We start from the raw sequence: 22,641 nt of genomic DNA, 5'->3' as shown, positions 1-22,641 counted from the left end.
TCGCCATCGTATGGTCCATACAAAAGTTTCGCCCCTATTTATATGGCCGCCAATTCACAATTGTGACTGACCACCATGCTCTGTGTTGGTTGTCCTCCCTGAAGAATTTGTCCGGACGCCTCGGCCGTTGGGTTCTGCGTTTGCAGGAGTGCGACTACACTGTCACATATAGGTCTGGCAGGCAACATCAAGATGCTGACGCTTTGTCTCGTTGCCCGCTGTCGCTAAATGCCCCTGTCTCACCTTCCCTCTGTTCGGCACCGCCCAGCCAACCGACCACAACCATGGCCCTGGTACGGTTCGTGTCCTCGGTCGACATTCTGCCTCCGAAGACCTCGCCTCCCTCCAACGTGCAGATACGTACTGCCGCACAATTATCGACCGGCTCACTGGCTTATCCCGTCCTCCCAACAGCCGCTTAAGACGACAACTGGCACGGTTTAAACTTCATGATGGCTCATTATTGCGGCAAGTTTACCACCCTACCGGTCACCGATGGGTCCCAGTCGTCCCTCGCTCACTTCGACTGCAAATTTTGCAAGCTTTTCACGACGACGCAACGGCTGGCCATTTAGGATTTCATAAAACCTACGACCGCATTAAGACTCGCTGTTTCTGGCCTGGCCTGTCTACTAGTGTTGCCAAGTACGTCAGTTCGTGTGCGTCATGCCAACATCGAAAACGTTAGACCTCTCTTCCCGCCTGCCCTTTACAACCATTGCCGTGCCCGTCCGTTCCCTTTGAATTCGTGGGCATCGACTTATACGGACCCCTGCCGCTTGCACCCGCGGGTCACCGCTGGATTGTCACCGCCGTGGACCAGCTCACTCGCTACGCTGAGACGGCAGCTCTTGCTTCTGGTGCGGCCTCTGAGGTCGCCGAGTTTGTCCTGCAAGCCATTATCTTGCGCCACGGTGCGCCTCGTGTTCTTCTAAGTGACCGTGGCAAGACATTTCTTTCCCATGTTCTTGCTGAAGTCCTGCAAGCCTCAAACACCATTCATAAGACCACCTCTGCGTACCATCCCCAGACCAATGGTCTTACCGAGCGTTTCCATCGAACTCTGTCCGACATGATCTCCATGTATGTGAAACCCGACCACACAAACTGGGACACTATACTTCCTTTCGTCACGTTTGCATATAATACCGCCGTTCAACGCACAACAAACTACAGCCCCTTTTTCCTCGTGTACGGCCGTGCACCGTCTTTTGTTTTGGACACCACCTTTCTTTCTACGCCTTCTGTTCCATCCACATCTCTACCAGAGGAGTTCGCCGCCCGCGTCGCCCACTGCCGCGAAATTGCGTGCGCCCATACCGCGACCATTCAGGACAAGAGGAAAGTCCGTTGTGATGCGACCCGTCGTGTCATTTCGTTCCGCCCAGGCGACGAAGTGCTCCTGTGGACACCTGTTCGAGTGCCAGGGCTCTGTGAAAAATTTCTTCGCAGGTATCGCGGCCCATATACCGTGCTTGAAAGAACATCTGCCGTGAACTATCGCGTAGCTCCTGTTACCTCGGTTACTGACCGCCGTTGCCGCAGCACTGAAATTGTTCACGTCTCTCGCCTGAAGCCGTATCTTCGGCGTTCCGACCGTTTCTGACTCGCTGCCTTACCGGCCGCTTTCGTGAGGGGGGGAGTTAGTGTGAGCGCTAACTGTGCAGTTCATCATCGTCTGCATGTGTATATTCCCATCCTCATAATCATGATTTTGTCGGGTTGGTGTTCAGTGGGCTGTCTCGCGCTGTGTGTCAATAGAAGAGCTCTGCCTTCGTCCCGGGCGTCGTCTCACAATATATATATATATATATATATATATATATATACATATATATATACATCGTATCATCAGAAGCCAACAAACATTAACACCAAGGACAACATAGGGGAAGTTACTTGTACTTTACTAATTAAATTAAAGAAATGATAAATTAATGTAAATCTAAATGGATGAAAAAACAACTGTCCGCAGGTGGGGAACGAACCCACGTCTTCGCATTACGCGTGCGATGCTCTCACCATTGAGCTACCGCGGAACCGTTTTCCCGTCCACTTTCTTAGGTATTTAGCTTTACAACTAGAACTAACCCTGGGAGTGTTAGCCAGCGCCACCACTCCAAACCTAGGGGCGGATGTGGAACATCCTTTCTGCCGCAGGCGTCACGAGCAAGTGATCTTTTTAGGTGATGGCAACGGGTCAATAAACCCACATATGCTACCTGCTAAAGGCATCAATGTTGCCGGATTCGAGACCCTCGTTATGTATTGAACGAGAAGAAAGAGAACCGAGGGGCCCGAATTTATTATTCATATCATAAGAAGCCAACAAACACCAACACCAAGGACAACATAGGGGAAATTACTTGTACTTTACTAATTAAATTAAAGAAATGATAAATTATTGGAAATCTAAATGCATGAAAAAACTAGTTGTTTTTGCGTCGTACAGCAACCGCAACAAGGTGCGGTTGCTGTACGACGCAATGCCGAAGATCCTCCGCCGCCATCGAAGAATATTCGCGAATCATCACGACGAGATATCATCACGCCGCCTGGAAAGCCTTCACGACAACACTTCTCCGCATAAAGACGACCTTCCGACGCGACGTAGTAGCAGCAGAGTAAGCCGACGCAGCCGTGATCCGGCGCCACGACCTAAGCGTAACGCCACACGACGGTCTACTGACCTAGACGTACTAATTGATGGCCATAACGTCACCGCTCTCGTCGACACTGGAGCTGACTTTTCCGTCTTCGGTGGCGCGTTCGCCGCCCAGTTGAAGAAGAAGGTGAAGACTGCCTGGCAAGGACCCGATATCCGGACAGCGGGAGGCCACCTAATAACGCCGGCTGGAATATGCACAGCGCAAGTCACGGTAAACAACCACACTTACCCGGGGAGCTTCGTAATCCTGCAGCAGTGCTCCAGGGATGTCATCCTAGGCATGGACTTTCTAAACCAACACAGTGCAGTCATCGACTTAAGGTCCATGTCGATAACGCTTTAAAAGCATAACGCGATACCACCGGATACAAACATCAGTTACCATGCCTTGAATGTGCTAGAAGAACGAGTCACCGTTCCGCCTCGCTCCAGCATATTAATTTCCGTCGGTACCGAAGTGCCTGCAGACATGGAGGGCGTCATCGAGGGCGATCATCACTTATTGCTCGACCGTGAAATTTGCGTCGCAAGAGGCATAGCTGAGCTACGTGAAGGGAAAGCAATAGTGATGCTCACGAACTTCAGCCACGAATGCAAGCACATTAACAAAGGCACCACGGTCGCCTACATAAACGAAATAGTACAAGCCAGCAATGCTTTCGCCTTCACGGATTCTAGTGCACCTGCAACGACGACCGTAGTACCTGAACCGACTTTCGACGTCAACCGGAACCTTCCCAGGCACAAGAAAGAACAGCTAAAAGCTCTGCTCCTGCAATACAAGGACTGCTTCTCGTCGTCGTCAAAAGTTCGACAAACCCCTGTCACCAAGCACCGCATCATAACCGCCGAATATGTCCGCCCAAGCCCTCAGAGCCCGTACCGAGTTTGGGCGCGCGAACGCAAGGCCATAAGGCAAGAAGTCGATGAAATGCTACGCGACGACATCATCCAGCCGTCCAAGAGTCCATGGGCGTCCCTCGTGGTGTTAGTGGAGAAGAAGGATGGAACCCTACGTTCCAGCGTCGATTATCGTCGCCTCAACAAGATCACGAAGAAGGACGTATACCCCCTCCCACAGATTGACGACGCCTTGGATCGACTGTACAACGCAAAGTATTATTCGTCGATGGACCTCAAAACCGGCTACTGGCAAATTGAAGTCGACGAGAGGGACCGGGAGAAGACTGCCTTTATAACACAAGACGGACTGTTCGACTTCAAGGTCATGCCGTTTGGTCTTTGCTCGGCACATGCGACTTTCCAACGTGTCATGGATACCGTACTGGCAGGCTTGAAGTGGCAGACTTGCCTCGTCTACTTGGACGACGTCGTTGTGCTTGCCTTAAGTTTCGAAGAACAACTCCGGCGCCTTGCAACAGTCCTTCAAGCAATCAAGGCCTCCGGAGTAACGTTGAAGCCAAAAAAGTACCGTTTCGCATATGAGGAGCTTTTGTTTTTGCGACACGTAATCAACAAGTCCGGAGTACGCCCTGACCCTCAGAAAACTGCGACCATCTCCAACTTTCCTCCGCCCGCTGAGAAGAAGGCCGTGCGTAGATTTCTTGGACTGTGCGCCTATTACAGGCGCTTCGTTAAGAATTTTTCACAGATCGCTGAGCCACTGACGTATCTCACGAAGGCCGACGTCGAGTTCAAGTGGGAGACGCCGCAAGTCGAAGCATTTGAAGAACTGAAGCGACGCCTGCAATCGCCGCCAATACTTGCGCATTTCGACGAAAACGCCGATACCGAAGTCCACACCGACGCAATCAGCGTAGGACTCTGCGCCGTTCTTGTGCAGAGGACTAACGGACTAGAAAGGGTTGTAAGTTACGCTAGCCGGTCACTATCGAAGGCGGAAGCAAATTATCCCACAACAGAAAAGGAGTGCCTCGCCATCATCTGGGCTACATCAGAGTTTCGCCCCTACCTCTATGGCAGGCCCTCTAAAGTCGTGAGCGACCACCACGCCTTGTGTTGGCTAGCTAACTTGAAGGATCCTTCAGGTCGTCTCGCACGATGGAGTCTGAGACTTCAAGCATTCGATATTACCGTCGTTTACAAGTCTGGGCGAAAGCACTCTGACGCCGACTGCTTGTCTCGCGCCCCCACCGAACCGCCACCACATGACGACCAGGATGACGACACTTTCTTGGGATCCATAAGTTCCGATGAATTCGCCGAACAACAGCGAGCCGACCCGGAACTAAGGAGCCTTGTAGACTACCTGGAAGGCAAGACCGTCATTGTGCCCAAGCTGTTCAGGCGAGGATTGGCGTCGTTTTTCTTGCAAAACGACATTCTCCTAAAGAAGAACTTCTCGCCTCTCCGAGCCAACTACCTACTCGTGGTACCCTCAGCATTGCGTCCAGAGGTTCTGGAAGCTCTCCATGATGACCCAACGGCAGGACACCTCGGCTTTTCCCGCACACTCGCGAGGAAACAAGAAAAATACTACTGGTCTCGCCTCTCTGCCGACGTCGCCCATTACGTAAGGACATGCCGAGACTGTCAGCGACGCGAAACACCACCGACACGACCAGCCGGACTTCTACAGCCAATCGAACCACCTCGCCGACCGTTCCAGCAGATCGGAATGGACTTACTGGGGCCTTTTCCGACGTCGACGTCCTGGAATAAATGGATCGTCGTAGCTACGGACTACTCACCCGCTACGCGGAAACAAAAAATGGCAGCATATCCACGGGGTGAATGATGATGAGTGGGCGAAGCTCCGGAGGGAATCATCGGATCTCCCGCTTAAGGGGACGCTAGCACAAACGCGTTAGAAACGTGCAGTACTCTCTAGTAAGGGGGAGCGGCCACAGCGTCTTACGCAGCCATTTACACATGCCGGAACGTGCACCACGTTTGCCGACGCCATCACATGACTGCTGAGAGAGTATACCCCCCGTATTCATAAACGCTCCTCGACTATAAACGCTCCTCGACGTGCGCGCCCGACGTGCGGGCGCGCACGTCGGGGTCCCTTCTTCGAGCGCGAGCCGCCGCCGCCCTGCGCGCACGCCGCTCAGCAGCCTTGTCCATCTTCCGCCGACCCTCTGAACGCGCGCGCGCCAAAACGGCGCGTTTATTGTGTTACAGAGCACTCCCTGGCGTACGGCGCCGCCGAACACGCGATCGTCGTCGCGCGATCGTCTCTCTGCTTCCGTACGTGTGACGTCATTCCTGTTTTCATAAAACTAACCTTTTATTTTTTCATACTACAAGTAACGCCCTCTAGTATCGTAACATCTTGCATTTTTCAGCGTATATGCATTGGTTATATAGTACAAGTACCACCCTCTACGGCCAGTTCAAGCACGCGTTCGCTACGCGGACGCTGGCGGTTCACTCCATTTATATATACGTGCGAGCGAGCGAACGGGAGAGTGGGGCGCAGGGAGGAGAGAGAGCGAACGGCGAGAGAAGGAGCGGCGAAGCACTGCACCACGGTGGAAGAATATTTACACCGTGCACTGCAGCTACCCTCTCCTACACTCTCTCCACACACGCGGGAGCTTCGCCGAGCTCCCGCGATGCGAGCCCCCTCACACGCCAGAGTGCGCTCTTCCTCTCCACTCACTCTCCGCTACTCCGGAGGCGGTTACCTACGACGGGACGCTCGGGCCACGCCATAAGGAGCTTCGCCCCTAAAAGTCTTGCCCAAAGGCAGTGCCGCCGAGGTAGCCCGATTCTTCGTTGAGAACATCCTCCTGCCTGGGATGAGGACTTCGGTGCCCCAGAAGTCCTCATCCCCGACAGAGGTACAGCCTTTACGGCAGAACTAACTCAAGCCATCCTGCGATACAGCCAGACAAGCCATCGCCGGACCCCCGCCTACCACCCGCAGACAAATGGCCTCACCGAGCGCCTAAATAAGACCATCGCTGGCATGCTGGCAATGTACGTCGACGTCGAACACAAGACGTGGGATGACATCCTTCCGTACGTGACCTTCGCGTACAATACGGATGTGCAAGAAACGACGCACATGGCGCCGTTCCCCCTGGTCTACGGTAGGAACCCGGCAACGACGCTTGACGCCATGCTACCGGACGTCACCGACGAAAAAAATGTCGACGTTGCCACCTATTTGCAGCGTGCCGAAGAAGGTCGACAGCTCGCCCACCTGCGCATCAAGAACCAGCAGAGGACCGACAGCCGACACTACCTTCTTAGACGATGCTACGTCGAGTACCATCCCGGCGACCGTGTTTGGGTCTGGACTCCGATACGCCGACGAGGACTTAGCGAGAAACTGTTACGTCGCTATTTCGTACCCTATAAGACCACCTGACGTATTGGCACACTGGACTATGAGGTCGTGCCAGACGGCATTTCGTAATCACAGCGACGCCGCGCACGACCTGAAGTCATCCACGTGGTGCGTCTTAAGCCTTTCTACGCATGCTGACGAACTTAGGTACTTTGTTTATTACGCGTGGTTTTGTTTTCGCTTTCACATTTGTTTGTAGCATCGGGACGATGCTTTTTAAGGGGAGGGTAATAACACGTATACATGTTTATCTTTCACCGGTGGCCGCTTTCCACCGGCTAACAAATGTTAAACGTTATCGCTCGGCGCTGGACGCGCCTGTATCGGAAGTTTCTAGAACGTTATCGATGCTTCTTTCCGTTGCCTGTTTTCAGCGACGCTTATTTATCTGATTGTATGACCGACGCGAATTGTCTAGAACTTTCTGGAAGACACTGCGGGTACCAGGGATTAATCTGGAACATTCGATGACTCATGTATAAAAGCCGGCGCGTTTCACCGCCGATCAGATTTTCGACGATCGCCGACTGTGTTCGCCGCTTTAGTTGTGCTTCGAGTGTAGCTTGCTTTTGGGGGCACAGGTTCGCCCAATAAAGATTCAGTTTCGTCATACACAGTTTTACGACTGTTTACTTCAGCGTCACTACCACGTCACAATATCTCACGCGGTAAATCATTAACATATAGCGTAGTGGTTTACTGGGCGAGTCCAACAAACAGGCGGTAGCTCGGAACAGTATGCAGGGAGAACAAGATGGTGGTGTTCGAACGCCGATCCGGTGCCTTCTGCTCATGATGATGATCGCTGAGCCCGGTATGTCATTCTCTTCATTTCTTCATTATAATTGCCTCCGTCGAGAAAGGTGGAGCCATCCTGGCAATCTATAGGTAGGGACAAGAGGGTCGAAGTACGGCATGAGGCGGTCTACGTGAACATTATCACGTCCACGTCGACGACGGTCGCCAGGCGGCGTAAGAGCTTCAATGACGTAGTTTACGGGGGACGCACGCTCGACGACGCTGTAGGGACCATGCTAATTTGATAATAGTTTGGATGACAAGCCAGGATGTTACATAAAGCCACACAAGTATTTCAACAGCGAATGTTGCGACAGGAGAGTGGTCGTCATTGCTGGCGTTTTTCTGGCGTTGTTGTCGGCAATCTTCAGCGTAACGGGCGACTTCCGACACGGGCATGCACTCTAAGGCATCTGGTGTGTACGGCAGCAAGATGTCTATAGTGTGCGATGGCTCGCGACCGTACCACGTCCAGCAATCTGGGACATCGACTACTGCGGTGAAGCCGACCCTGGGGCGATGGGGTCTGCGTAACTCTATGGGCAGCATTTTTTAAAAATCGATTGCTAAGCAATGGCTTGTTTTTCGCGATTTGCACTTTAGGCACTCAATCCTGACAATTTTCTCATGGTATATGTCGAGTGTAGTTTAATTCGCGGGCTGGATTTTTTCCTGGGGCACTTTTGTAGACCCATTTAAAATGCATGGGGTGATTTTTTAAATGTCATTTGCCGCACAGTAAAAACTCATCCGCTAATTACACTCTAGTAGCACATACTGTAGGTTTCTCTATATATGTAGGCCCGGTTTGGTTTTATTTCGCTGGCTGAATTGTTTTCCTGGGGCTCTTTTGTTTGGCTACTATGCGGCAAAGCATCTCTACAGGGGCAATAGATTGGTCTGCCGTTGAATTGATGGGAAAGAGGTTGTGGACCATGTTCAAAACGGACACGAATGTGCAGCTGTGATGCATATTTGCGCCCTGGCGTATAAAAAAAAACGATGATGGTGTCAGATTCCGCAGAAAGGAGCGGGCCAAATGACTATATTGAGTGGCATCGAAGCACGAGGCCCGGCTGCGCGTGCCCCTTTTTCTCAAGTTTCGGCGCATGATAAAGTGTTTCATTTGGTATTTAGAAGATAAAGTATTTAGAGAGATTTACAAATAGGCAAATTTTTGACACACAAGGACATCGCCAAATAGGGCACTTGTTACGTTTGTTTACTTGATAGTGCAATGTGCCGACAATGCCAAGGTTTGAATATTATCACTGTAAAAAAAAATTGAAAGGGAAAACTCATGATCTATAGAACGTGTGACGGAAGGAAATAAATAGGAAAAGAGAGTCTCCGTGTTGCAGCAAAAAACAGCAGCTTCGTCTCTATTAATAAACGATGCCGTTTTAAGTTTAAATCCATAAGCATTTCTATGCCTACAAAATGAGAAAATTATCCGTCCGTCACGTAAGGCGAATGCAATGGCTCATAACCACACAAGGCGGAGGCTACAAGCGCTCAGCGAAGTGAAGCGAACAGCGCATAGATTCATTTGTATGACCCATACAATAGACAGAGCAGCACATGTTTCAATGAAGAACAAGTTCAAAACAAGCATCCAAACCATGAATAAAACATTGCATGGCCCCCCTCAGCAATTGTAGTGGTGGCTTTGCAACAGCTTAGCTGGACATCCAGGTTGATAACGACTGATAATAGTTGATAAGGGTCGGATCGTGTCCGATAAGGTTGATAACAACCGATGAGGGTTAATAAGGGTTTATGCTGGTCGAATGAAATTTCATAACATTGATAATGACACCGGGCTGCGTGGCGATTAGCAAGCAGCACAATGCTTGCGCATACTTACAGAACTCCCAGAGGAGTTTCTGCGTGATTTCTGTTTTCAGTTCGGAAGTATAATTGAAATCATGCATGCCTGTTAAGTGTACGCAAATCTCGCACGTTATATAAACGCGAAGGTAAGGTTGTGAAGGTTTGAGAAAGTTTTCCCACACGATTGCTGTGAGCCACGCGATTGCTTAGCTGCACAAATAGGTAATCGCTTGACAATAATTCTCGGACTCCCGCCTTGTCGGGACTATTTCCTCTCGTAAGGTGATTGTTACAATGTCCTCGTAGCGCAACAAAACACTGGTCGGACAGTCGTTCGGACATGACTAACCTGATTCCGGAATTTTAAGTTCTGTCGGGCCAAAACACTTGGAAATACGAAGAAAATATACAATGAGTTTGTTTCTCCACAAAATCAGTAGTACTGTGGTGAAACACGCTTCTAGTTTATGGCACCGTTGTTTCCCGTGCACAAGTTTTTAAAATTATTTTGAAGGCAATTATATGTACACCCCAGGCGCATTTACACCGACGTCATCCGCGCCGCCTTCGCTGCCGCCGCGAGGTTCCGTGTAAAATCCAAGTGTAATAACATCGCGGCCGGTTGCCATATGTTGCCGGTGCGAGTGAAAGCGTGCGAGATATAGCCGAGAAGCCTGGTGGCTCAATCTCGAAGGTAATGAAAAGTGGTGCACAACAATGCCTCAAGCAAGCACGTCTCGCTGTGTATTGTGTGTATTGTGCACGCAAGGTAATGTTTAACATCAGCTCACCGCTTTCGCATTGCACTAAATGCTGACGAAATAAACATTCACTGTTAACATCACCGCGTACTATCGTCAGTCAAAGCAAGTAGCGCAGAAAGCTTCGCTTACATTTATTCCCACACTGCGTCGGATCCACATAAGTTTATTGCGATCGCAAATATATGGACACTCCAGGCACATTTCCGCCGTCGTCGTCGACGTGATGTTCCGTATAAAGTCCAAGTGCGTTAACATCGTGGCCGCGAGCCGTATGGTGTGGGTGAAAGTGAAAGCGTGAGAGGGTAGCTGAGAATGGTTGCTGGGTCTCGCGCGCGTAAGGGAGGAAGGCGGGGAGAAAGCGCTCCGTCTTCCATCGCGCAAAAGGCCGCAGGGAAGGTGGGGGACGTTTTACTCCGGTGGCGGCTTCGTATGACGCGGCTGAGCGCGGCCGCGTGGCCTCGATCTTGAAAGCGATCTGCGCTGGGTACAAATTCTAGGCGGGCTGACGGCTGGGACCCTATAACGTAAGACTATTCCAATCTGATTTCGTTCCAATCTCCTGATGTCAAATTTACGTAACCGCCAACGCAAGCATCGGGCGGTGACTCGCAGCGTTGTTTGAGAAGGCTAACGCACTCCTATTTTATAGGAGGTCAGTGTTGTTTGCTTTCAAAAGGAATAGCATTGCCTAACTTGACACATATTTCTTACCTGATTGGCTGACCAAGGGCGAGGAGCACGCAGAAGTGGAGATGGTAAGGTGGGGCTGGGCTAGCGCCGTGAAAGTAGATAACCTGATGAGGAGGGTGTTGCCGGCGCCTGCGTTTGCCCTGCTTCTTCTTACTTAGCTTTCGGTGTCTGCTAGAAAATCACGCCGGCGTGAAATGGAAAGGTAACAATGCAGCTAAAACGAATCTTCAGTGAAGAAAATTTGACATAGCGGTGTCGTTTACGTGCCGAAAGGGCTTGACAACCATATAATGCCACGCAAAATTTTTAATATAGGCAAATAATTCCATTCTCCACGGTAGCTCCGACTAGCCAGTGCCCGAGGGATCGGCGGGTACCCACCTTCTATTCATGTCGGAAAGGGGCAGTGTCCGGCTTTTAAGAAGAAAATTAAGTTTTGATCGGCGTGATAATGCATCTTTAATGCGTACACGCCACTTTGACTCCGTGATTTTTTACGGTTTTTGGACGTCAGGTGACAGACAGGCGAAGGCGGCGCAGCTCGAAAACTTTTGACCAATTGCAGAGGGCGGAGGGTAAAAAGGCATACAATCGAGAAACAATATTTTTCTGTTGTTCGGTCTCACATGCATAATTAGTGTGCACACGTCATAGCAGAGTAAGTAGTTTTCGCTGTTTTTTAACGGCGGAGCTGTTTAAGCCGAGCGTTAGTCCGTAACTTGCGAACAGAAATTGTCGGCCGATCCTGGCGGTAGTGCAGAAAGGCTCCAAGCGCAATGGCACATACCTCTGTGCACTAGCGAAGCTGAGCCTGGGTAAGCCTAGCTAAGCATGGTTGGGACTACTTAAGCTTAGTCAGTCACCGATAGACAATCGATAGTCAACGAGTAGCTAATGGATAATCGATCAATGACCAATAAATTCCGGAAAATGCTGGGTATGACTTGGTAGTGCTTAACCTAGCCCAAAAGCCAGGCAAAGCTAGGTGCCCATTAGCTCCGCTTTCTCTTGTATTGCGCTTCCCGCGCAAGCTACGGTAATATTTTTTCTTTACGTTGCGTGACAGACAGGTGAAGTTGGGCAATCATGGAGGCCTGATTGCAGAAATCGAATAGCAGCAGTTTGAAATAGCTTTTCTTTAAAGCGCCCCTGATGCCTTCGTGTGCGGTGTGTTCTCGGCGCAATTAGTTCGCGTTGAAGCTAGAAGTAGCACGATTCGCTCGGTGTTGCTGCCGCTCTCCCCCACGCCATTGTTTTGTCAGCGAGTGTGCGCGCTTATCGAGGGAGATGTGTTCGTGTGTGATTGTTTGCGCGTGACAACGTGCAGGTTTAGTTAGTAAGCGGATGTTTACAGCAGTTTATGCAGCTCATAAAACGACTTACCTTATTTTGCACAGCTGTCTAATAAATTTCTGTCGCAATCAGTGATTCGCCTGTCGGGCGAAATTGACTTTATTAGTATTATTATTATTGTAGCTAATATAATATAACTTTTTCCGCTCAAGCCAGGAGCAATACACATTCAAGTTTTGAATTCAGGCGCATTTATGTCTTATTGTGACTGAGTGCCGATAATTTTTTTTTTCGAGCAAATGAGGCACAGCGTGTCGTTTACAAAAAGCAGCTTGGTGTCTGCCCACGGAGTAAAATAAGACAGGAGCGCCGACTCCGCCGCCGCGCAACGCATTCGCTCGGGACAAAACGTGCAACGCAAATTATACATCTCGTAGCGCCATCTGTCGAGGGGCGTGGAAAACACTCAACAGCTTGCTTCCATGTGCGCATGCGTTGAGTGGCGGAGACCGGCGGAGACCGGCGGCGCAGAACGGGCAGCGCGGCACCCGCTGAGCGTGTCGTCTGCTACAAACGTGGACCGTCGGCCGTCTCAATTTGACAGCAATCAAACACAAAAAATATATGCGCACAAATAATAAAGCGCAAGTACTACAGTCGTCAGGGCGTGCGCGGAGCAGACGACAAAACGGATAGGCAAGCAGGCGCCGCGAGAGAGTCCCCGCGCCTTTCTCCTCTCCGCTGCCGAGTTTTTCTTAATTCGTAGCGCCGTCTGGCGAACACGCTGTGAAGCAGGAGCCGGCGTTGCAGAATGTGTCCCTTCCAGACGAGCGGAGTCGGCGCTCCTGTCTTATCTTACTCCGTGTGTCTGCCACTGCGGATACGGTGGCATAGACATGTTGTAAATCCGGTTTTCTATTGGATGGCGCAGATCACCACGCAGAAAGAGAATTTCGGGTGGTGGGTCGATTGCTTGTTGGGGAAATGGATATATTCTCTCGCGCAAGCAGTAACTTTACAAGTGAATCCAAAGAGCAAGTGCCCAAAAATGGTGGCATTAGGTAGTGTGCGCTCTTTCCCGTCTCTTGTTTTCTTCCTGTTTGTTTTGGGCAGCGTCTCAATATATTAACATACCGTCACTACCTCGTTCGACGGAAACACCTAAACATTTTTGCAGCAGGTAGAGCCATCTGCGTTCGGCGTTCTTGGAAGTTGTCCTCTGCCGAGGTGATCAACAAGCTCAGTGCTACTTCATCTTTATTTTCCTTTTAATAAACGTGCGACACTTAACGGTAGTGCGCGAAGACGAGTATTACAAGCTTCTGCGCTGTAGTCGTTTTCTGTTGAAAGTTACAGGGGGCTACACTCTCTTGCGGCCGAGACATTGACTGCCAGAGTATGCTCATTTATCGGACAATGCCAGGGCTACTACTTTGTTTTCTCGCCGAAAAACCCCCCTTGTCGGTCAACTAACAGTCACAACCTTACCACAAACAATACAAATTGGCTTTGTGCTTTTGAAAAGCGGATAGGACCGTTTAACAACTCTCTGTCTTTGGATCTCAGCACTTGCTTTTTTTCTAGCCCAAGCTGCGCTAGAAAAAAGTCGGCAGAATAATATTTTCTGGTTACAATAAGCGTTCTCAATATGCAGTTTTTAAAATTTTCGCCAGTATTTGCCTTTTCCCGCAATGCGACGTGTGTGGCGGCGTTGTGTAGAGCTTCGGGCAAAAAACGGTCAAATACGATATTCAGCAGCTGATTGATGCACCCTCGTTAAATGCTAAAAGCTTTTTGAGTGGCATGACACCATTCAGACACCCTTATGATGTCATTTTCTTCGCACATATAAGATTTGGGCTCTCCAAATCCATGTTTAATGGTGTAAGTGCTGCATAGATTTGCTTCTAGGACACACTAAGTTCGACAATCTTATTGTTAACAGGTGATTCAAGGGTGACGCAAGGCGACAACTGTTGCATATGACGGCGTGCATGTAACTAGGACATGAATAGAATAACATGCCTTTAGTGAACCAAGAACCAATATGCAGGCCATGCAGTAAAACTTTAATGTAGGAACACATTTTTAGCATTGTTCGCAGAACTGAACGCTTGAAGACTGTGTATATTTGCGGCGGCACGTATATGTCTTATTGCTGCTTCGCCCACTTTTGTTATTAGCCTACGTAACACCATGACTAAACTTCGCCTAATTGCACGCACATTTTAGCCTTCTTGAAAAGGGAACCAGGACGATTCATTCACTGGAACAGCCTTTCATTTATTTATCGCACAGTCCCATATTCGCTCGTGGAGGATTATAGCAGGGAGGATGTATACACGCAAGTTAACACTATAAGAAGTGATAACCAAACGAAACAAGATCTATAATAGATAAACAAAGCACAGGGCGCTCACAAAACAGAGGCCGAATTCACAAAGCTTTTCGATCGTAAGTGCTGCACCACGATTGGCTTACACCTACTTCTGCGAACAGTTTTAGCGTAAGAATGTTTTTGTGAATCCGGCCCAGCATACAGTAGTTACAATGAGCCTAAAAGAAACAGATATTGAAATGAAAGGCGTGTAAAATTGTTATACATTACCAGGAATTTGGTGATAATGATGATGATGATTTTTGGCATCCCCTTTAAAACGGGGCGGCGACAAATGGTCACCTAGCCTGCTTGACTTAATCAGGTATACTATACATGTTTTTTATCTAGCATTTTTGTATACCTCTCACTAATCTTTTTTTTATTTTTTCAAACATTTACCTTGTACCAATACCTATCATTTTAAGAAATCAGGTGGTATCCATCTTTTCCCTGCTTTTTTTCCACCAGTACTCTAATCGTCTCTTGCCTATCTCTACAGCTGATCTGTTATGTTTCCTTCCACTTTAAACCCAAGTGTTTCTGGGACTTGCACGTTGCCTACGATTATCGCTGGGTGGATCTCGTCGCGTTCCACTAGGATGTGCTGAGTGGTCGCTGGATCTTTACTGCAGCATACACATGCCTCATCTAGTTCCGAATATTTACGCCGTTATGCTTTGGTCATTAGCCAACCGACTCGAGCCTCAAATAGCAATGCACTGCCCTTTGTGTTATCCGTACAGATTTTCTCTTCTAATTTCTTTCTTCTCATTCTTGTAAATCTCCATTATCCTTTTTTGTTTCCATTCTTTTCATCCAATTCACGGTCTCTATTTCTCTCACTTTCTTTCTGATGACTCGTGGTTGTCTATTTACAGTTTCGATTATCCTGTACTTGATTGCCCATTTCCTTGACTTCTTCCTCCATTCTGTGTGGACGCTTTTCATGTACAGATACTTGTGCACTTTAGCCGCCCATTTATTTTCATCCATGTTCCCGAGCCTTTCTTAAAAATTAATTTTGCTCTGTGCTTCTCTGACTTCAAAAGAGGCCCAACCCATGTCACCCTGCACTGGCTCATTTGTGGTATTACCGTGGGCTCCCAAGCCAACCGGCCCACTGATCTTTGGTTAGCTTCCAAACCCGACAATGCATCCGCGATTTTAAGCATAGAATGGCATTTGCGAATGTTAGCGCTGGCACCATTACTCCTTTCTAGATTACACGCACCAGCTCATACTTATTGTGGCCCCACAGTGCTCAGTATTTCATTATTGCTGCATTCCGCTTCCCCTTTATTTTCAGATTATCTTGGTGGTTGCTTGAGTAATTCTTTCCTTCGTTTATGTGTACGCCGAGGTGCTTATATTGCTTCACCATGGGTATTACTTGCTGCTGAATTGACGATCATAATTCCTTATTTCTTTGTGCTAAACTTAAGGCCTAGATTTGTCGCTGCATTGCCACAGATATTCGCAAGTATCTGTAAATCTTTTTTATTGCCCGCTAGTAGCACAATGTCGCTGAACAGCGCCTCTAGTGACCACCTCTGAAAACATAGGCGTTTTCTACGGGAGAGCATCGTTTTTCCCAAATAAATAATCATCGAAGCCATCTTTCAAAATATTCCCGTGGAAATAGGCTCTAGGTGCTTAGCCCGACATCTCATGCAAGCGGTACCATTACTTACGGCAGAAAACCCGTTCCAAAATGTGGGCAAACTTTTAAGCATGGGAGTCTATAAAAAAGGCAACATTTGGGCGGCTTTTTTAGCCAGTAAAAAATAATTTGCAATAAACCTATTGCGTTGATTGACGTATTCCTGGGGATTTATCAACTTCAATGACTCAGCTTTCAGCTAGTTGCAGCAGCAGCAGCTCTTGAAATGGCAAAGAAGTCGTTCCAAAATAGCAGTTTTCATAATAAGGTCACGGAATTTATTGTGGTACATATAAACGGAATTTATTGTGGTACATATATAAACCTAGTTTTTGCCTACAGCAGCGCTTCGAAGGGGTAGCCGAGCATTTCGAGCGACCACAGATCAAAATCACTGATACCACGATCGCGAGTTCGCAGGTTCGAAGCCAGCTGCACCGCGATTCTTTCTATAACTTTGTCGCTGCTTAGTTTGGCTGTTTTCAGCCAGATGGCATATTCCGAAATGCAGGCCATTTAGTTACGGTTCTTGTTCGTTTCTTTCTACTGTACCAACGTCTTCCTAAGAAAATAGCTGGCTGGTTTTGAGAACATGCTAACGCGCTTCCAAACTTCTTTTTCACTTTAGGTATAATGTATTTTAGAGAATAAACCCAGGTAACGTGTTTGAAAGTTCATTTCTTTTTTAAGACGAATATTTATCAAGACATTACTAAGGAATATTTTTGCCTTTTAAGCTATTTCATGGGAAAGGCGTGTTTGTGCGACTCTTGTGCGGCTTGAAACGTACCACAAAAATAAATAGCGTCCAGTGTGTGCAATTAGAAGAGACAGAAGCAGAAAAGTTGGCTGCAGCCCCAGACGTAGTATTTTTACAAAGGAATACAGTTGAAGCTATTTGACTGAATATATTTGCATTATATCAAAGCATAATTTTTGCGTACGTGATCTTCGGCGCAAATGAAGGCTGTCGGAATTATTGCACAAGCTTGTTTGATGATGATGTATGGTGTTTAATGGCGCAAGGGCCAGGTATGGCCAAAGAGCGCCAGGACAGTGTTCATGAGTTGACTATGCAGCAATCAATTGCGAAAGGTAGATGCGTCATGGCTGCAAAAGGGCCTAAAAAACAATCGCTGTAAAATGCGTAAAATATATATATGCAATAAAATTATGGCAAGGGCAATGCGGTGCACTATGAACACGAAAGAACAAATTGCAAGATAATGTATATAAACGAAAATATATTACACATAAAACTTTAAAAAAAGCACTACTGCATTGACAGACCTACTGCATTGACAGAGAGGATGCGCTACGAAACTATTGGGCAAATAAGATGCAATACTACATTGCTCAGAAAATCCAGGACAGCTTTGGTGTGAAACAGAGGTTCGTCGCCAAGAAACACAGCAGGATGGAGAGGGAGGCGGTATTGGTACGCTAGAGAAAAGTGCCTTTTTCTCTCTCTTTCGGCTTGCCTGCACTCCATGAGGACGTGGAGCACGGTAAGCCTCTCTCCACATCTACCACAGGTTGGCGGGTCATTTCCCTTTAAGAGAAAATTGTGGGTGCCATATGTATGTTCTATTCTCAGACGAGAGAATAGGACATTAGTTCTTCGTATTTTCGTAACGGGATGCCAGGGACCTATCTGTGGCTTAGCTAAGTGGAGCTTATTGTTCGTTTCGGCGTCCCACGAGCGCTGCCAGTGGTTTCGAAGTTTCTTTCTCAAGTAGGGTTCACATCTGTTGAAGGAACATCAACTGTATTATTAGTATCGTGCGATATAGCTGATGTGGCCATTTGGTCTGCTCGCACATTACCCTCAATGCCTCTATGACCCGGCACCCAGCATATAATGATATAATGAGATTAAGGGCTTCAATCATGTGACTGCATATCCGGAAACATGCGCCCATCGCCATCGTTTAGCAAGCTTGCATTATTATTTGAGAATCAGATTTCGAGAACTGAAGCGACAAAAGGGCATTTTTGCTTTTTTAATACGCCCGGTGAAGCCGCACGACAATTCGATCGGACGAAAAGTTGGACGAGGAAAAGATAGACGGAAGCAGGGGGGTGGGGGGCGAAGGGCGCTCTTTCGACATTCTGCACCCGCTTTCTCGAAGTGGGGCTGAGCCTCTAAACGCCTATCAATAGCAGCAATACTGCTGATTCACAGTGGACCAGCTGGCCGCTCGTCTTATACGCGCGGCGGTTATCAGGTCAGCCATTCCTGATTCGCGCTCGTCCATGCTCGATGGTGAAAGCTGTTGGCGTGGTCCTGATTTTTTCTTTTATTGTTAAAACGTGTATTCTGTTATGGTCCAGTGCACTACGTGCGTCATCGCGCGAATTGCGAATCTTAAAGGTCCGTACGCCACGTGGTGTAAAAGCTGTGAACTAAAGGCGATATCCAGAATTGCTGGGGTTGAGAAGGAAGAAGGGGGGAAACCCGGTTGTGACTTGCGTAGCGGTGTTATACACGTATGTCGCAAATGGAAGAACCAGGTCCCAGTTTGTGTGATCAGATGCACTATGTGTCGCAAGCATGTCGCCCAGTGTCCTGTTAAACCGCTCAGCCAGAACGTTCGTCTGAGGGTGGTTGGCAGTCCTATGTACAATATTGCACTGGTGGCGAAGTGCTCGAATTACATCGGAGAGAAATACGTGGCCACGGTCACTGATAAGTTAGCGAGGAAGACCATGTCGAAGCACAAAGCGATTGAGGATGAAAGAGGCGACGTCCTGTGCTGTCGCCCTCGGAAGAGCAGCGGTTTCGGCGTACCGTGTAAGGTGGTCGACAGCAACGATAGCCCATCGATTTCCCGCCGTGGTCAAAGGCAAAGGTCCATAAAGGTCAATTCCAACGCGGTCGAATGGCCGATCTGGGCGCGGAAGGGGCTGTAATGAACCTGTGGCAGGATGCGGTGGTTTTTTTCGTCGCTTACACTCATGGCAGCTGCAAATGAACTTGTGGACAAAGCGAAACATTCCGCGCCAGTAGTACTTTTTCCGTGAGCGTTCATAGGTCTTGAATACACCACCGTGTGCACACTGCGGGTCGGAGTGAAAGGACGCGCAGATTGTAGAGCGCAGCGTTCCGGGGGATAACTAGGAGCCATATTCTTCCATCTGGCGACTAGTTGCACCGTTACAAGAGACCCTCACGAATGCTGAATTGGGAAGCTTGGCGTCGCAGTGTTCGAGTGGTCGAAAGGATGGGTGCCTCGGATAAAACGTCAAGAAGCAAAGCGATCCATGGATCGTGGCGTTGTGCAGAGGATACGGTGGCGACGTCAAGAGCTGACAATGGGTGGTCTATAGTGGATATGGATGCGGTTTCGGTGAATAGTGGTGATTGCGACAGTGCATCAGCATCGGCATACTTGCGCCCGGAACGATATATAACGCGAATGTCAAACTCGAAGTTGTAGAGACAAGCGGGCAAGGCGACCTAACGGACCCTTCAGCGAAGACAACCAACATAATGGACGATGGTCCGTAACTACATCAAACGTGCGGCCATATAAGTGTGGACGGAACTTCACAAGAGCCCAGAATATTGCCAAGCATTTTTTCTCGGTGACGCTACAGTTTGACTCAGCCTTGGTGAGCGTTCTGCTGGCGTATGCGATGACATACTCTGCGAACCCATGCTTTCGTTGTGCGAGAGCAGCACCGAGGTCGACACCGCTGGCGTATGTGTGAAGCTCATTGGCGGCCGTAGGATCATAGTGGCGCAGTATAGGTGGTGACGTAAGAAGACGGCGAAGGGTGGACAAGGCTTAGTCACACTCAGAAGACCATGATGAAAGATTGGTGGCGCTGCCTAAGAGTTGGGTCAAAGGCGCAATTACGGAGGCGAAGTTGCGCACAAACCGGCGAAAGTAGGAGCATAATCCTACGAAGCTTCGTACCTGCTTTAGAGTCGTTGGTTTGGGGAAGTCGATGACGGCACGTAGTTTAGCCGGGTGCGGAAGTACACCATCCTTTGATACGACGTGACCGACAATTGTAAGTTTTCGCGAAGCAAAGTGGTACTTCTTGAGATTCAGTTGGAGCTGAGCGTTCTTCAGAAACGTCAGGACATGGTTGAGGCGTTCGAGATGGGTCGCGAAATCTGACGCATAGACAACAATGTGTAGCAGAGACATATGTTTCACCTCAAACCCCGCAAAACCGAGTTGATCATGCGCTGCAAGGTGGCAGGCGCCTTGCAGAGGCCGAAGGGCATGACATTGAACTAATATAGACCGTCAGGCATGACAAAGGCTGTCTTTGAACGGTCGGCCTCTGCTAAAGGCACCTGCGAATACCCGGAACGTCAATCTAATGATAAAAAAAACTCGGTTCCTTGTAAGCAATCAAGGGCGTCATCAATTCTGGGTAATGGGTACACGTCTTTCCGGGTGACCTTGTTTGGACGCCGGTAATCCACGCAGAAACGAACCGATCCATCGTTTTTTTTAACGAGAACCACAGGGGATGCCCACGGACTTTATAAGGGCGAATAACGTCGCGTTTAAGCATATTGTCAACCTGGTAGGTAATGACGTGGTGGAGACACGGTACGGACGTTGTCGCACTGGCGAGTTGGAGCCGGTGTCGATGTAGTGAACAATGGTAGACGTTCGGCCAAGGGCACTTTGGGCAACACTGAAAGAGTCGCGGAACTGGTAGAGCAGCTGGAGAAGAGCAGAGTGTTCAAATGCCGACAGTCCGTCTGCGATCGATGAATTGAATAGCTCGGCAGCTGGTACATCAGAAGGGTTAAGATCATTGACGGTATCGAGGCCGCGTCATGATGAATTTTGCTGCACGGCAAAAATTTGGTCGATATCAATGGGTTGCACACATCCAAGGGATTCACCTTTAAGTAGTTTGATGGGATACGAAAGAGGATTTGTGAGGCAGAGAGCGCTTGTTCCATTCGCAATAGAGAAGGTCAGTGGCTTCCGACTTTGAAGTAGGCGTGATGGTTCAAAGAATGCAGCTTCATCACATATGCTGTTGCGGAACACGGGGAGCAAAACAGCTGCTGTCGGCGGAATTTCTGTCTTTTCTGTTACGACTAGTTTGTGTGCGGCTTCAGGAGCGTGGTTGTAGGGCTGGTCACACAAAGGGAAGAGCTCAAATACAGATCTGGCACAATCAATAACAGCGTGATTAAACAATAGAAAGTTCCAGTGAAGTATGATGTCGTGCGAGCAGGATGGAAGGACGATAAACTCAACAATGTTGTGCTTTTTAGCGATGATAAGTCGGACAGTGCAGGGGGCTATACGCGGAACAGGGCGCTGTACGTAAAGGCTTCATCTCAAGAGGCGTGGCCACTTTTCGAAGCTTTCGGCAAAGTTTTGCATCTATAACAGAAACGGCAGCACCGGTATCGACAAGGGCATATGCCTGTGTGCCTTCTACAAAAACTTAGACAATATTGGACGGCAAAGTTCGAGGACTTGAGCATTTCGACCGCGCGGTTCTTGCCTCATGCACTGCGGCGGCTAGTTTCCCTCATTTTCAGGGGCTGGTCGACTAAAGTCCCTATATATGAAAAGTACCGCCATCCTATGATCAACGCCGCTTCTCTCTCCTGTGTCTCCGATTGGACGATGATAGCGCGCGCTTTCTCGTCTTTACATATTTTTCACCTGAGAGCCATGTTGAAAGTCACTCTGCGCAGCCGCAGTCATCGGCGGCGGCCGCGGTGCGCGCGCGGCCTGAAAGCTTCAACGTGGAATTTCTAGGGGCGCCACCGCCGACTTGCTTTGGCAAGCAAAAAGTAAAGAAAAAAAATTACTCCATCTCCCGCTAAAGGGAACCATGTGTGGATGCGAAGCAGCGGGGAGATGGTTAGCTTGAGCGGGAGATGGTTTTGCGGCTGAGTCGGGGCTGCAGCATACGACAAACCATAGAACGGCGAGGGGTGTTGTATCTGCTGCCGCTTCACCACCTCAGCGTAACTAAGAGGCGCGGCGACAGGGTACTGCTGAATGGGCACCGGCATGGCCTCGGAAATCTGTTCTTGAAGGACATGTGGAAGCATGGGAGCCAACGGGATTGGTTGCTGCAGCTGCTGCTGTGGGAGCTCCTGACGCTGAGGAAACGGCAGGAGAGACAACTGACGGGCCACCTCCTCACGCGCAGTCCTTCATTTGTGCGAGAAGGTATCACTCGTCAGGCACAACGTCCAATGCAGCGAGTGGTTGGTTGCACGTCTGAGAAGAACGTCGGGTGAGAGACACAGTGCCAGGAGACTTCGCAAGA

At 49.0% G+C, this 22,641-nt stretch overlaps 1 non-coding gene across 1 annotated transcript; it reads right to left on the bottom strand.

Moving 5' to 3' along the window:
- Positions 1-1,967: 1,967 nt before the first annotated feature.
- Trnat-cgu (transfer RNA threonine (anticodon CGU)) lies at positions 1,968-2,039 on the bottom strand. The gene has a single exon. It is a non-coding gene; the product is annotated as a tRNA-Thr (tRNA).
- Positions 2,040-22,641: the final 20,602 nt, after the last annotated feature.

This window comes from Dermacentor silvarum, chromosome 10 (assembly GCF_013339745.2).
Source record: "Dermacentor silvarum isolate Dsil-2018 chromosome 10, BIME_Dsil_1.4, whole genome shotgun sequence".
Classification (NCBI taxonomy): Eukaryota; Metazoa; Arthropoda; class Arachnida; order Ixodida; family Ixodidae; genus Dermacentor; species Dermacentor silvarum.
The sequence above is the reverse complement of the archived record's forward strand: the minus strand, read 5'-3'. Positions and strand labels throughout refer to the sequence as shown.